Below are 14,156 nucleotides of genomic sequence, written 5' to 3'. Positions count from 1 at the left end.
AAATGGCTATCTTGCCAAAAGCAATCTACAGATTCAATGCAATCCCCATCAAAATTCCAAATCAATTCTTCAATGAATTAGAAAGTGCAATCTGCAAATTCATCTGGAATAACAAAAAACCTAGGATAGCAAAAACTCTTCTCAAGGATAAAAGAACCTCTGGTGGAATCACCATGCTGGACCTAAAGTTTTACTACAGAGCAATTGTGATAAAAAATGCATGGTACTGGTATAGTGACAGACAAATAGACCAATGGAATAGAATTGAAGACCCAGAAATGAACCCACACACCTACGGTCACTTGATCTTCGACAAGGGAGCTAAAAACATCCAGTGGAAGAAAGACAGCATTTTCAACAAATGGTGCTGGCACAACTGGTTGTTAACATGTAGAAGAATGCGAATCGATCCATTCCTATCTCCTTGTACTAAGGTCAAGTCTAAGTGGATCAAGGAACTTCACATAAAACTAGAGACACTGAAACATATAGAGGAGAAAGTGGGGAAAAGCCTTGAAGACATGGGCACAGGGGAAAAATTCTTGAATAGAACAGCAATGGCTTGTGCTGTAAGATCAAGAATTGACAAGTGGGACCTCATGAAACTGCAAAGCTTCTGCAAGGCAAAAGACACCATCAATAAGACAAAAAAACCACCAACAGATTGGGAAAGGATCTTCACCTATTCTAAATCAGATAAGGGACTAATATCCAATATATATAAAGAACTCAAGAAGGTGGACTCCAGAAAGTCAAATAACCCCATTAAAAATGGGGCTCAGAACTGAACAAAGAATTCTCACCTGAGGAATACCGAATGGCAGAGAAGCACCTGAAAAAATGTTCAACATCCTTAATCATCAGGGAAATGCAAATCAAAACAACCCTGAGATTCCACCTCACACCAGTCAGAATGGCTAAGATCAAAAATTCAGGTGACTGCAGATGCTGGCTAGGATGTGGAGAAAGAGGAACACTCCTCCATTGTTGGTGGGATTGCAAGCTTGTACAACCACTCTGGAAATCAGTCTGGCGGCTCCTCAGAAAATTGGACATAGTACTCCCGGAGGATCCAGCAATACCTCTCCTGGGCATATATCCAGATGATGTCCTAACCGGTAAAAAGGACACATGCTCCACTATGTTCATAGCAGCCCTATTTATAATAGCCAGAAGCTGGAAAGAACCCAGATGTCCCTCAACAGAGGAATGGATACAGAAATTATGGTACATTTACACAATGGAGTACTACTCAGCTATTAAAAAGAATGAATTTATGAAATTCCTAGCCAAATGGATGGACCTGGAGGGCATCATCTTGAGTGAGGTAACACAATCACAAAAGAACTCACACAATATGTATTCACTGATAAGTGGATATTAGCCCAAAACTTAGGATACCCAAGATATAAGATACAATTTGCTAAACGCATGAAACTCAAGAAGAATGAAGACCAAAGTGTGGACACTGTGCCCCTTCTTAGAATTGGGAACAAAACACCCAGGGAAGGAGTTACAGAGACAAAGTTCGTAGCTGTGATGAAAGGATGGACCATTTAGAGACTGCCGTATCCAGGGATCCATCCCATAATCAGCTTCTAAACGCTGACACCATTGCATACACTAGCAAGATTTTGCTGAAAGGACCCAAATATAGCTGTCTCTTGTGAGACGATGCCGGGGCCTAGCAAACACAGGAGTGGATGCTCACAGTCAGCTATTGGATGTATCACAGGGCTCCCAATGGAGAAGCTAGAGAAAGTACCCAAGGAGCTAAAGGGATCTGCAACCCTATCGTTGGAACAACATGATGTACTAACCAGTACCCTGGAGCTCTTGTCTCTAGCTGCATATGTATTGAAAGATGGCCTAGTCGGCCATCACTGGAAAGAGAGGCCCATTGGACTTGCAAACTTTATATGCCCCAATATAGGGGAATGCCAGGGCCAAAAGAATGGGAATGGGTGGGTAGGGAAGTGGGGGGCTTTTGGGATATCATGGGAAATGTAATTGAGGAAAATATGTAATAAAAAATATTAAAAATTAAAAAAAATAAAAAAGAAAAGAAAAGTGACGAAGTTGGAATTCAAAGCCTTTGTCAGTTTGGCTCTAAATTTTATCCACTTTCTTTAAAAAATTCAAATAAATTTATTCTTTAACAATTTCACACGTGTACATAACATAGTTTGGTAATTATTCCCCCTCCCCCAATTCTCCATCCACTCCTTCTGGAATCCTCCTTTTCTCATCAGGTTCCTCTCCGACTCTTACACCTCTCTCCCTTCCCCTCCCCCCTTTCTTAAAATAACTCACTGACTTTAATTAGGGTTGATTTCATGTCTGGGGGGTATTGGGTTGTTTACTATCCTGGGCAAATTGCCAGCAGCCACACCCTAAAACAAAGGGACTGTTGTCCCCCAACAGCCATTAATTGCTGATGGCTGAGCTGGTCCTTTGGTTCCAAAGTCTTCTGCTGCTGGTTGTAACCTACAATTATACAACTAGTCCTTGGTGGTCCAACTCACTGTTCCTGAAGTGCCAGTGTGTGCAAGAGGCAGTGATTCTCAGCAATTTGTACCAAGCTCAGGGGCCACCTGTAGCTGGGCACTGCTGCTCCTGTCTGCTTCCCCAGAGAGATCTCACCAGGCTAGGGAAGTTCATTTACAATTATTGTCTCTGGTGGGAGTAGACAAAATTGTGAACATACAGAGACATGAAGATTTGAATGCACACATGCACACATACATACACTCATGCACACATGCACACATGCATACATGCTCACACACATCTGTTTTCTTTTACTGAGTCTCATGGAAGAGGTTCTTAATCTACCATCTTATCTGGAAACCCTCTTCAGTATGATGTTTCTTCAGACTGGACAATTTCTATTAATCTATCCTCAAGTTTGTAGCTTATTCCTTCCATTGCTTCACTCAGATGTGTTGCTGAGACATCCACTGACAATTTCATCTAGCTGATTCTAATTTCTGGCTCTAGAATTTCCCCTGAGGTCTCCTTTGTGCTTACTGTTTCTTTACTGAGGTTCCTACTTGTGAGCCATTACTATCATGCCTTTCTTTTAATTCTTCAAACATGGTCTCATTTAATTCTTTAAATTTATTTATAATCACAGCTTTGATGCTTTTGCTGCCAAGGCCAACATCAAAGTGTCTGTCTGGTGACTGGCTGCCCCATGACTGTGACATCACAGTGATTGTTTTCTTCCATGTCTTAGAATGTTGTGTTGAAAGTAGACATAAACAATTATTCATTCTCCTTATTTTTACCTGTAAGTTGTTATCCTAGTAACTGACTTAGACTTAATCAGAAGAATCTTTCTCCCAACGATGTGCAACACACTGAATTAAAGAACATTTCAATCCCTAAAACTCCTACCCTCTGTCAGCAGAGCCAGATTAGACACAATCCCACAGGTCAGGCATTTGAAGATTTTATCAGTTGACTTTCCTAAGAGCAGACAACCACCCTTAGCCAGTTAGACATGCACAGACAGAGAGTCTCTCTGTGTAACCCTGACTGTTTTGGAACTTTCTATATAGACAAGGCTAGTCTCAACCTCACAGAGACCTACTTGCCCCTGTTTCAGAATGCTGGGCCTAAGGGTGTGTGTTACCATGCCTAGCAAGACCATACCGTTGTCTAGCAGAGCTATGGTGTCTGCTTCCTTCTAATTTGCCACTAATACAATGATTGCTAGTCATGGGGTTTTGCTCTGTTTGCAATCTGGTTAGTTCTTTCTGACTATGACGTTGGTCTTTCCACAGCAGGTTCTGACCCAGAAAACTTAAACTTTCTTCCCAGCTCAGATAAGATGGAGGGACAAGAGATCCCCAGCTGAGAGGCTGCCCATTCCATGGTTCTCAGCCAATTGCCATTAGATTTTCAGAAATGCTTCCTGAACTTTTGTTTGCTTTTGTATAGTGTCCAAAGTTCTTAAATGTTTTCTTTGAATTTTGTTAACACACACACACACACACACACACACACACACACACACACACACACACACACACACGTTGTTTCCCAGGTAACTAGCTTTCCCTCAGTCTCCCCATCTTTCTGCCTTAGCTTCTCAAACTACAAGTGTGTGTGGTGTTACACATGGCTTTTACAGGAGGATAGAGAATTCTCTAGCATTTTACCTTGTCACAGTTAAAAGTTGAGTTTACAATGTATTTTCTACATTTTTTTTGTTGTTAAACGAGTATTGAGCTTATACAGTATATACATAAATAGTTTCAAATATGGTATAAACAGTGATTATTCGATCACTTTAGTTTCTTAAGTTGAATAACAATTCATATTTTCTTCTGTTTCACTATTTCCCTACCAAACTTATCAATAAACTACTTCTTTTTCTAACTTTTTCCCATCTAGCCATTTCTCTGAGAGTCCTTTCTTTTACTATTGTAGTTTGAGTGTCTCCCCTACACTCTGCTATCTATTCTGAGAATGTCCTTTTTTTTTTCTATGTTGGGGTTGCCATTTCATGGTTAAATGCTATTATTCTGAAGGCAGGAGGAACAGTGACCAGAAACAGCAGCTCTGCAGACAGAGTCCAGCTTGAGCTAGAGTCCAGGTCTATATTAGTGCATGTACTAGCTCAAAAGCCCAGCTTTCCAGCAGTGGTGGGCAGGGCAGCGTTTACCCCATTCAGTGGTTCCAAAGAGCCCTGGAGCTAAATGTAAGCACTGCTATTATCTTAGATTATATCTTAGGAGTGCTGGATCAGGTATGGGGGAGGGGGGAGAAAGGAGAGAAGCCCAGAGGCCAGGAGAACGGATGGAAATATGCTGCAGCAAGGGGTGGGGGACAGTGGGAGTCTCTAGAAAGTCCCAGAGACCTGGGATGTGAGATGCTCAATGGGTATGACCTTAGCAGAAATGACCTTAGCAGTGGGGAGATGGAACCTGAAGAGACCACCTCCAGTAGATAGACAGGGCCCCCAGATGGAGCTCTACCAGTGGCTGACTGAGACAGATACAAATACTTACAGCAAACCATTAGAGTGAGGTTGGGGACCCCTATAGAAGAGTTAGGGGAAGGATCGAAGGAGCTGAAGGGAATGGCAACCCCATAGGAAGAACAACAGTATTAACTAACCTGAACCCATGGGAACTTTCAGAGACTAAGCCACCAACAAAAGAACATACAGGACTGGTCCATGGCCCCTGGCACATATGTAATAGAGGGCTGCCTTGTCTGGTCTCAGTGGGAGAGGATGTACCTAATCATGTAGAGTCTTGATGTCCCAGGAAAAGGGGATGGTGGAGGCTGGGGTGAGGTGAGGAGTAGGGAGGGGAGCACCCTCTCAGAGGCAAAGGGAAGAGGGGGTGGGGTGAGGAACTCTGGGAGGAGGACTGGGGAAGGGGTGGCAACATTTGGAATGTAAATAAAAACATAATTTAATAATAATAATATTAATAAAGATTATATCTTAGGTATATTAGAACATGTTTGCTGAAGCTCTGGTATGTTTTGAGACATGGTTAGGAGTCCTCCAAAGGTTACAAATGCTATGTCTTGCACCTTTCAGTGTCACTGTTGTGAAGGTCATTGTTTTCCTTTTGTGTTATTAAAAAAACAAAAACAAAAACAAACACGATTCTTGAGAACTTTCAGAATGTCTCTTTCTTGCTACTTGGGATTTTCTCAGGGAGGCAGATTGGCAGCACTGGGGACTCTTAATGCTACCCGTTCCTTCAGATCAGGGCTCCCCCTGCACAGTTTTACTTAACTTTTATTACATCTTGGAGGTGAAGAGACGGTTCAGCAGTTCAGAACATTCATCGCTCTCAACTCTTGCAGAGGGCCAGGGTTTGGTTTCCAGCACCCACACAGCAGCTCACAACTGTAAGCCCCTCAAGGTGTGAGCAGCCGGGTACCATGTACCACTCACCAGTCTACTCTAAGGGCAGTAAAGGTCCAATCCAAGGGGCAGCCAAGCTCTACCCTCAGAAAGAAAGAAAGGAAGGAACAAAGGAAGGGAGGGAGGGAGGGAGGGAGGGAGGGAGGGAGGAAGGAAGGAAGGAAGGAAGGAAGGAAGGAAGGAAGGAAGGAAGGAAGGAAGGAAGGAAGGAAGGAAAGACAAAGAACAGACTACAAAATCCCACCAATCCCAGGCCACCTTGAAAAACTTCCCCCTTCCCCATAAGGAACCCTATATAAAGCCTGCTTCCTGCTCAGTTCTTTGCTGCGTCTCACCCAGAGCAGAAACAGCCACTCTTCTCTTTGTGTCTTTCCCAATAAGTCTGTCCTGTGAAGTTTGTTGACATGTGATTTTTGTGGTATTCCTTGGATCTTCACTACCAGGATACCTTTCCCTTCAGAGCTGTAACACTTCCAACAACCACATGTAACTGAAGCTCTAAGGGATTGAGCCCCCTCTTCTAACCTCTAGGAATACTGCACAGATATGGTGTATTTTCATAGTGAAAGCAAACCACTCATATGCACACAAATATTTTTATTTTTCATGAATTTAAAAAAATATTTATTTATAAATCTTATAATCTTTACTACATCTTATGGATCCTGTATCTAAGACAGATGAGAGGGGTGCACCTCTCTGTGAGGACTTATAAAGCATTGTTGTAGTACTGTTAAAATCTGCTAAAGTTGATGCTAGTGTTAATGACAAGCATGTTAAGTTTATACTATATGGACTTCTGATGTTTGTTTCTGTTAATAAGCAAAGGCATCATTATAGGGCGATTTGATTTCTTAATTAGGAGCTACCAGGCCCTTTTGTCAACCAAGAGGCAGTGCAATTCATTGTCAGTGTTTCTCGTCCTCCAAGGATCCTGTCAGCATTCAGAATTCTACCCACTGGTTGACTCATTACCTTAGTGAATGAAAGTGTGCTCCAGTGATTCTGGGCTACCTGGTGCCAAGTTCTTGAATATCCAACTGTTTTCCCTGGCTCCCAAGTGGTAGCAGCTTCCTCCAGAGAGGAAGGAGAACCTGTAGGCCCTGAGTGACAGGAGAGTTCCAGAGAGCTATTGAGTTTTCTGAGCCAAGGTTCTCAGACTGCAGGCTGAGAACTACCACACTTGTCCCTGTAGAGGGCTAAGGCCTACCTAAGGTGTGGGACATTGAGGGAGCTCTAGTTCCTTGTACAGTCTTGTTGCAGCTGCTCATAGCTGCCAACAGGAAGGGAACTGGGAAGGAGGCTGCTGAACACCATTGACAGATCATGTCCTTGGCTCCTCATGGTTTCTCTCCTCAGCTGCCAAGTGTACATACTGTCACCTGAGATATTAGGATTCATTTAACATCTGTATGTGGGGACATAATTCAACCCACAGCGACTTTCCATTTTCACACTTTCTGCCCACTTCTCTTGTTGTTCTTTTAAATTGTTTCACTATTCCAGTGAGTTCTCTCTCAAAACTTTTATTGGATTAGTTTGAAATTTTGGCCATTAAACACTTTCATTTTTAAGAGCACTTTCATATTTTCTGATTTTTCCTTAGATAGATTGATGTATTGTAATATTTCTAATCTTTCTATCTTGTCTGCTTTATGAATTTTCATTTTTTCCCTTGTGCTCTCTTGCTCTTATTTTGTATTTGAACTTGTAGACTGGAAGATTTTTCAAATACTTAAATAACCTTTGGGTATCTCTTGTTATATAAGAATGAGCCATAAAATAAGGTTAGAGAATACAGAAATTTTCAACTTTTTCATTATATGCCCCTCTGTATTAATATATACTGCTTCACTAGGGCCAATCTGTATTATTATAATAATTAGCTAGGGTAGTTAGGTTAGCTGCAATGGGCAAGAGAAGCAGGAGTCCTTAGTGGCTTAACCAGACTTAGTTGAATGATTATTGGTGGCACGCTCCACTCTGGACACACAGTTACTGTAAACAGAGTTACATTTTAATTCAGATACTTTGCCATGGCAGAAGAGAAAGAAATACATATGTGCTTTTACGCACAAGTAACACACATGGACTTTAATTATATTTCGTGGCCTAAAGCAAATCATGTCTACCTATACCTCCAGATGGAGAAAATGCTATATTCCTCAGTGTTCAGAGTGGGAGATCCAGAAACAGACCTTGACAAGTCTCACTCTCAGTTTTCCCTTTGTTCTCATTCTGAAACTTGGAACTACTTGTTAAAGGAAGGGAAGTCTTTATCTCCCCCCTCTTCCTTCCTTCTTCTCTTCCTCCTTCTCCCACATTGACAAAATCAAGTAAAGCTTACGAAGACCAGAATGAAAACAAGGGGGTTCTTCCAAAACCATTAAAAAATAACAAAAGGCCCAGTGTGACATTGTCCACCCTTTCATATCACCTCAGTGCTTAAGGCCATCAATGCAAAGCTAAGAAGAGAAGCTGTGTGGAACTGAACCGTGCAGGCTTCCTGGGTAGATGGCAGATTAGACATGTCCTTTGTAATGAGAAGAGAGAAGAGTCGGGGTAGTGGCATGGAGACTGCATTCTCGGGGGCTGGGGGGTGGGGAGAAGAAAGCCACTGAGATTGAAAAAGCAGAGAGACAGAGGTGACAGAAGGAAATAACCTGAATCCCCAACCAGCAGGTTCCACCACGTGCTAAGGCAGGCAGTGTTGGTAATCATGGACTGACTGGTGGCCCTCACTGCAGGAGAAATCCACAATTCTTGCAAGCCCAGAAATCTATGCTAGAGTTTGGTCTTTCATTCTTCCTCTGCAGCATGTCCGCACTAGAAAGAATATCCATTGGATTACTCATTCTCCCTCCCCTTGTGTCTCAGAGTCCTATCACCAAGCTCCACTGTGTGACTTGATCACAGCTAAGGAACCTGGGGACAGTTTGCCACAGAGACAATATAGAGGCAGTTGAGGGACAGACTCAATGAAACTTTAAGGCAAAAGGTACTTTGGCAATGGGGGGGGGCAATGGTTGGTGCCCCCCTCATCTGTGAATTATAGTTGACAGCTCTGGTCCATGGCCAGTAGAGTATTCAATTTTTGTATCCTCCCCCATCCACAGTGCGGTCTATTGATGGCCTTGATCTAAAAGTGCTGAGACTATTAGTTCCCAAGGGTAACTCCCTCCAGTGAAGAACTCAGTGTTCCATTTCCCTTACTCTCCCACAATATCTAGGGACACTTCTTAGCCTGGCTCTTTGCCATGTCTTAGAGCACAAACTGGAGAGCTGATGGGACAAGTAGAAACCTGCCCAACCTACAAGCTACAAAGTCCATTGCAACTGAATTCCAGCTCTGGGTGTGCAGAGAGAAGTTTCCAGAGCTAATGCAGCGGTGACCTCTTTCCACCTGCCAGACTCTGCCTGTACACCACAGAGCCACAGAGGCAACAACGATGAACTATAGTTTTGTCTATACTCATTGCGCCCTGTGATATCATGGGTTCCAGGATCAGAGAACCTGGAAAGTATCGTCCCCAACCTTGTGGGGTTTGTTAGTTTGTTTGTTCTGGTTTTGGTTTTGGTTTTTGTAGGATCTCGACATGTAGCCTAGCTCACCTGAAACTTGCTATGTATATCAGGCTAACCTTGAACTCCCAGAGATCTGACTGTCTCTGCATTCTGAGTGCTGGGAATAAAGGCATGTGCCACCCCCCTGCTTTTTCCCCCTCATTTTTGAGTGTAGTTTTTACTTAAAAAGCCATGCTTTTGTTTTTAGTCCTCTCTTTATAACTGACTCCATCTTTGCATTTTAAAAGGTTTATGATCACCTCTCATCTCTTTCATTTTTTTTTCCTCTCACATTTCTTTTCTCTTTGTCATGTTCTTCTTTTACCTGACTTATACCTAGCTTTTCTCTTTTCCTTTTGCTGTCTTTGTAGTCTTCCTTTAATTTTTAACTGCATGTTTTACCGTACATTGATTCTTCTTTCCCCCTATTGGTGGTATAGTTGGTTCCCAATTGATTTTTTCATGTGTTCTAATATCTGGTTTTGGTCTTGTTGGTTTTCCTTAAGTTCTGTTTTCTCCTCTCTTAGCAGTGTTGGGTGATGAGCTTTTAGAAGAAAGCAGCTCACTAAAATGGCTCTTATGTAAAGCAAGAACAGCTACTTATCCCAACGTATGTCTAGATGACAATGCAGACAGTTAAGTAGCATGAGAAAGTGAGGTGGCAGGAGTTTTTTTTAAAAGTTCAATAACTGAACACAGAGACATTGGAATGGTCAGAGTGCCACAGAATCCAGAAGTCTACTTATTAAAATCATTGGTGGTCTTAAGGAGGAGTGGAACAAACAGATAATAAAATAAAGAAGTTAATGTGAGACCTGATCAAGAAAAGTCAACAGGTTTGACAAAAAGTTCAACAGAGAAATACGAAAATGAAATTAAAACAGATTAAAAGAAATGAAACTCTTGGGAAAGAGAGCTCAGTAAGTCAAGTGAAAACACTCAACAGAGAGACTTCCAAATAGGTTAGACACAGTGGAAGAAGGAATTATAGGAATGGAAGACAGAGGTAAGGAACTAGTGTGACTGGAGAACAGCCAAGAAAGAGAAAAAGAAATCTTGATATTCAACAGTCAAGAGTTCTGAAACACAGCCAGGAGACACAATTTGAATATGTGGTTCTCAAAGAGGGGGTCAAGATATTGACAAAGGGCTCAGAGAATCCATTCAATATAACCACAGTGGGACTTTTCTCAACTATAGGGAAAGAAATGTCTGTCTGTCTGTCTGTCTGTCTGCCTGCCTGTCTGCCTGCCTGCCTGCCTGTCTGTCTGTTTTTAGAACCCCAGGTAGACGTGACCAGAAAAGAACCTCTCCATACCATATTATAGTTAAAACATCCCAAGTGCAGAACAAAGAATGCCAAAAGCTTCAAGAGCGAGACACCAGATTACTACAAAGGTAAAATGAAGAAGTGGGATAAAGAAAGGATGACAAAAGAAAAAGAACGTGGAGAAGAAGAAAAGAGCTAAAACATGAACTCTAACTACCAAATAGGGGGAAAGTACACACATAAAGTTAGGTAAAGAAGGACTACCTACAGTGATGTCTGAGTGGTAGAGAGCATTTGCAGCTATTCTAGAGGATCCACTTGAGTCCTGCAGCTCCAGTGCCAGGGGCTCTTGCGCCCTCTTCTGACCTGAAAAAGAACCCGCACACCCCCACCCTAACCCCTGACACAGACAGATATACACAATTCAAAATCAAAATGAATCTTGGGGCTGGAGAGAAGGCTTTTGGTTAAGACCATATGCTGCTTTTGCAGAAGATCCACATTCCGTTTCAAGCACCTACTTTACGTTGTTCACAGCACCTGCAACTCTAACTTCAGGAGACCTGAAACCTCTGCCTCCCTAAGGCACCTTAACTCAAGTGTACATGTGTGCACACACACAAAATGAAAACAGATCTTGTAGAAATTTAAATAAATATATTATTTTACAAAATTAGGTAAAGAAGAGGAACAGGCTGTGAGGTACCTTAATGGGTAAAACTGCTGACCATCAATCCAGACAGCCTGAAGACCCCACATGTCAGAAGGAGAAACTGCTGTCTTCTGACCTCTAGATGTGTGCCGTGGCATGAGAGTGCACACACACACCCATACCACCCACATACATGCATACACACCTGCACACAAATGCACACACATACACATGATAAACAAGTAAATATTGAGAAAACCCTAAAATTATTAAGGATGGAATAGTAACAGCTATTTTAGCTGAGATACTAAAGCACAGAAAGTCCTAGAACCATGGGAATGGGCTGCATCATCAAACCGCCTGTCTTAGTTAGGGTTTCATTGCTGTGAGGAGACACCATGAACGTGGCAACTCTTATAAAGGAAAATATTTAATTGGGGCTGGCTAAAAGTTTGAGAGGTTTAGTCCATTATCATCATGGCAGGAGACATTGGTGGTATGTAGGCAGACCTGGTGTTAGAGAAGGAGCTAAGACTTCTACATCTTGATCCACAGGTAACAGAAGACTGTGTACCACACTGGGCTTAGCTTGAGCATATATGACTTCAAATCCTGCCTCCACAATGACACACTTCCCTCATCAAGGCTACACCCACTCCATCAAGGCCACACCACCTAATATTGCCACTTTCTATGTGCCAAGCATTCAAATACATGAGCTTAAGGGGGTCATTCCTATTCAAACCACACACCTCCTCATTTCAGATTAGGCTCATGAACCACAGCAATAAAACCAGCACAGTACTGACAGAAAACAGGTGTGTACTGTGGGGTAGAGCAAAACATACAGAGATAACCCACACAGCAATAACTGTCTATTTGTTCAGAAAGTGCCCCAAAAATGTATGTTGGAGAAAAGACATCATCTTTAGTACATAAAAGGTGTTGGGAAGACTGGTATCCACATGTAGGATAGATTCTTTCTCCCACCTTGTATAAGAATTGACTCAAAATGGTTCAAAAAAAAATCTTAAAGACCTGCAACTTTGAACCTAGAGAAAAACATAGGAGCAATATCTGAAGACACACACACACAGGTAGCAGTTCTGAGTATGTCACTAACATCTCAGGGACCAATAACAGGATTAATAAATGAAATTACATCACATTAAAAACTGTACTGCAAAGGGAACAATTGAAGAGATAGTTTACATAATGAGAGGAAAAGTTTGCTGGACACTTATCTAATACTAGGTTTATATCCAGAATACATAGAAAAGAATCCAGAACACATATGTTGTTTATTTATTTACTTATTTTTAAATAATTATTTTATTTTCATTTCTGTGGGGTGTGTGTGTGTGTGTGTGCGTGCACACACATGGAGACCATCTGGGATCTGAACTTGGGTACTGTGCAAGATCACCAAATGTCTTTAACCAATGAGCCATCTCCTAGCCCCAGATTCTAGATTTCAAAACAAAACAAACAAAAACAAAAACAAAAACAAAAAACAAAACCAAACAAACCAATAGGGAGAAGGATTAGGAGTGTAGAGCATTTGTCTGTAGCACACAAATCCCTGGCTTCAATCCATAGCACTACAAATAAACAAATTTTTGTATGAAAAATAAATGTGAAAATGGAAGGAAAGTATTTAGGGAAAAGAAAGGGGACCATCAAGATAGAAGAGGACACAAGAGAGGGGCGTGTTTGTCTGATGGGATCAATGTAAACTACACATACATGAAAATGCTATGACAAACCCCATTGTTTTAAACAATTAACATACGGTGGTGGTGGTGGTAGTGGTGGTGGTGGAGGTGATGATGATGATGATGATGGGGAAAACAATGAAAATACAAATACACAGAAATGAAAACGACAGAAGAACAGTTGTAGATTGGAGTTGGTTGTTGCCAGCACTCAAGTAACCGGTTTTATAATTTGTTATTAACTTTATGCAACAACACAAGAATGAGGAACACTGCCAGAAGATGATCTTCCACACTTGATCTTAACCAGAAGGGCAGGAAGAGATAGAAGATAATCGTCTAATAAACAAGTATTTTAGGACCCTGAGCCTTGAGTGGAAGACAGCAGACATCAAGTTTCCTGGGCAGAAGACAGATTCCTTAGTAGTACAGAAGGGTTGAAGATGATGGCATACTCTCTCAAAGCCTGTAACATGTGGAAATAAATCTGTTTATGAATGCTGTGCACAGTGTGACTGCAAGCTGCTAGATGTGTCTATAAGTTCATGGGCAGATGTCCTGGCCACCCTGGCTGGCACATGGCTGGCATGACTCATTGTCCCTTTCCTCAAGTCTATTTGATGGTAAATTAATAATTATAATAAATGACCACATCTAGCCACTGAACAAATACATCAATTAAATGTAACGGTAGACTGGGTGGTAAAGAGTCCCTTGGCCTTGTTATTCTAAGTCCCCTATTGAGAAATCTTGTTCTCATTTCCTGTTACAAATTCCAAGTGGGCAAGCTCTTAGCCTATTCCCTAGCCTGGTCACACTCTCCTCCACAGCTCTGAACAGCTTAGACTCACTGTGTATTGGAACAGGGTAGAAGCCTTGGACACTTCTGGAATGCAGTGCAAAGTGACTTTTAATACTTTCATGACCCTATATCATATGACAGCTCATTTGGTAACTTAGGTACTCACTGGATGTGGGTCTGTGGACAGGTACGACCTTGGCAGAGGAGACTCTCTTTATTGAAAAGCAATCTGACAGCCCTGTGTTTACCACACAATTTGC

The 14,156-nt window shown here is 41.8% G+C and overlaps 1 long non-coding RNA gene across 1 annotated transcript in view; it reads right to left on the bottom strand.

Annotated features, from left to right (window-relative positions):
* Positions 1-14,156, bottom strand: part of LOC115032763 (uncharacterized) — a 115,644-nt gene that overhangs the window by 89,887 nt on the left and 11,601 nt on the right. The window lies entirely within an intron of this gene.

The sequence above is a fragment of the Mus caroli genome, unplaced genomic scaffold (genome assembly GCF_978045245.1).
Source record: "Mus caroli unplaced genomic scaffold, Mus_caroli_1 scaffold_14, whole genome shotgun sequence".
Classification (NCBI taxonomy): Eukaryota; Metazoa; Chordata; class Mammalia; order Rodentia; family Muridae; genus Mus; species Mus caroli.
Note: the sequence above shows the minus strand (reverse complement) of the source record. Positions and strands in the feature narration are given on the sequence as shown.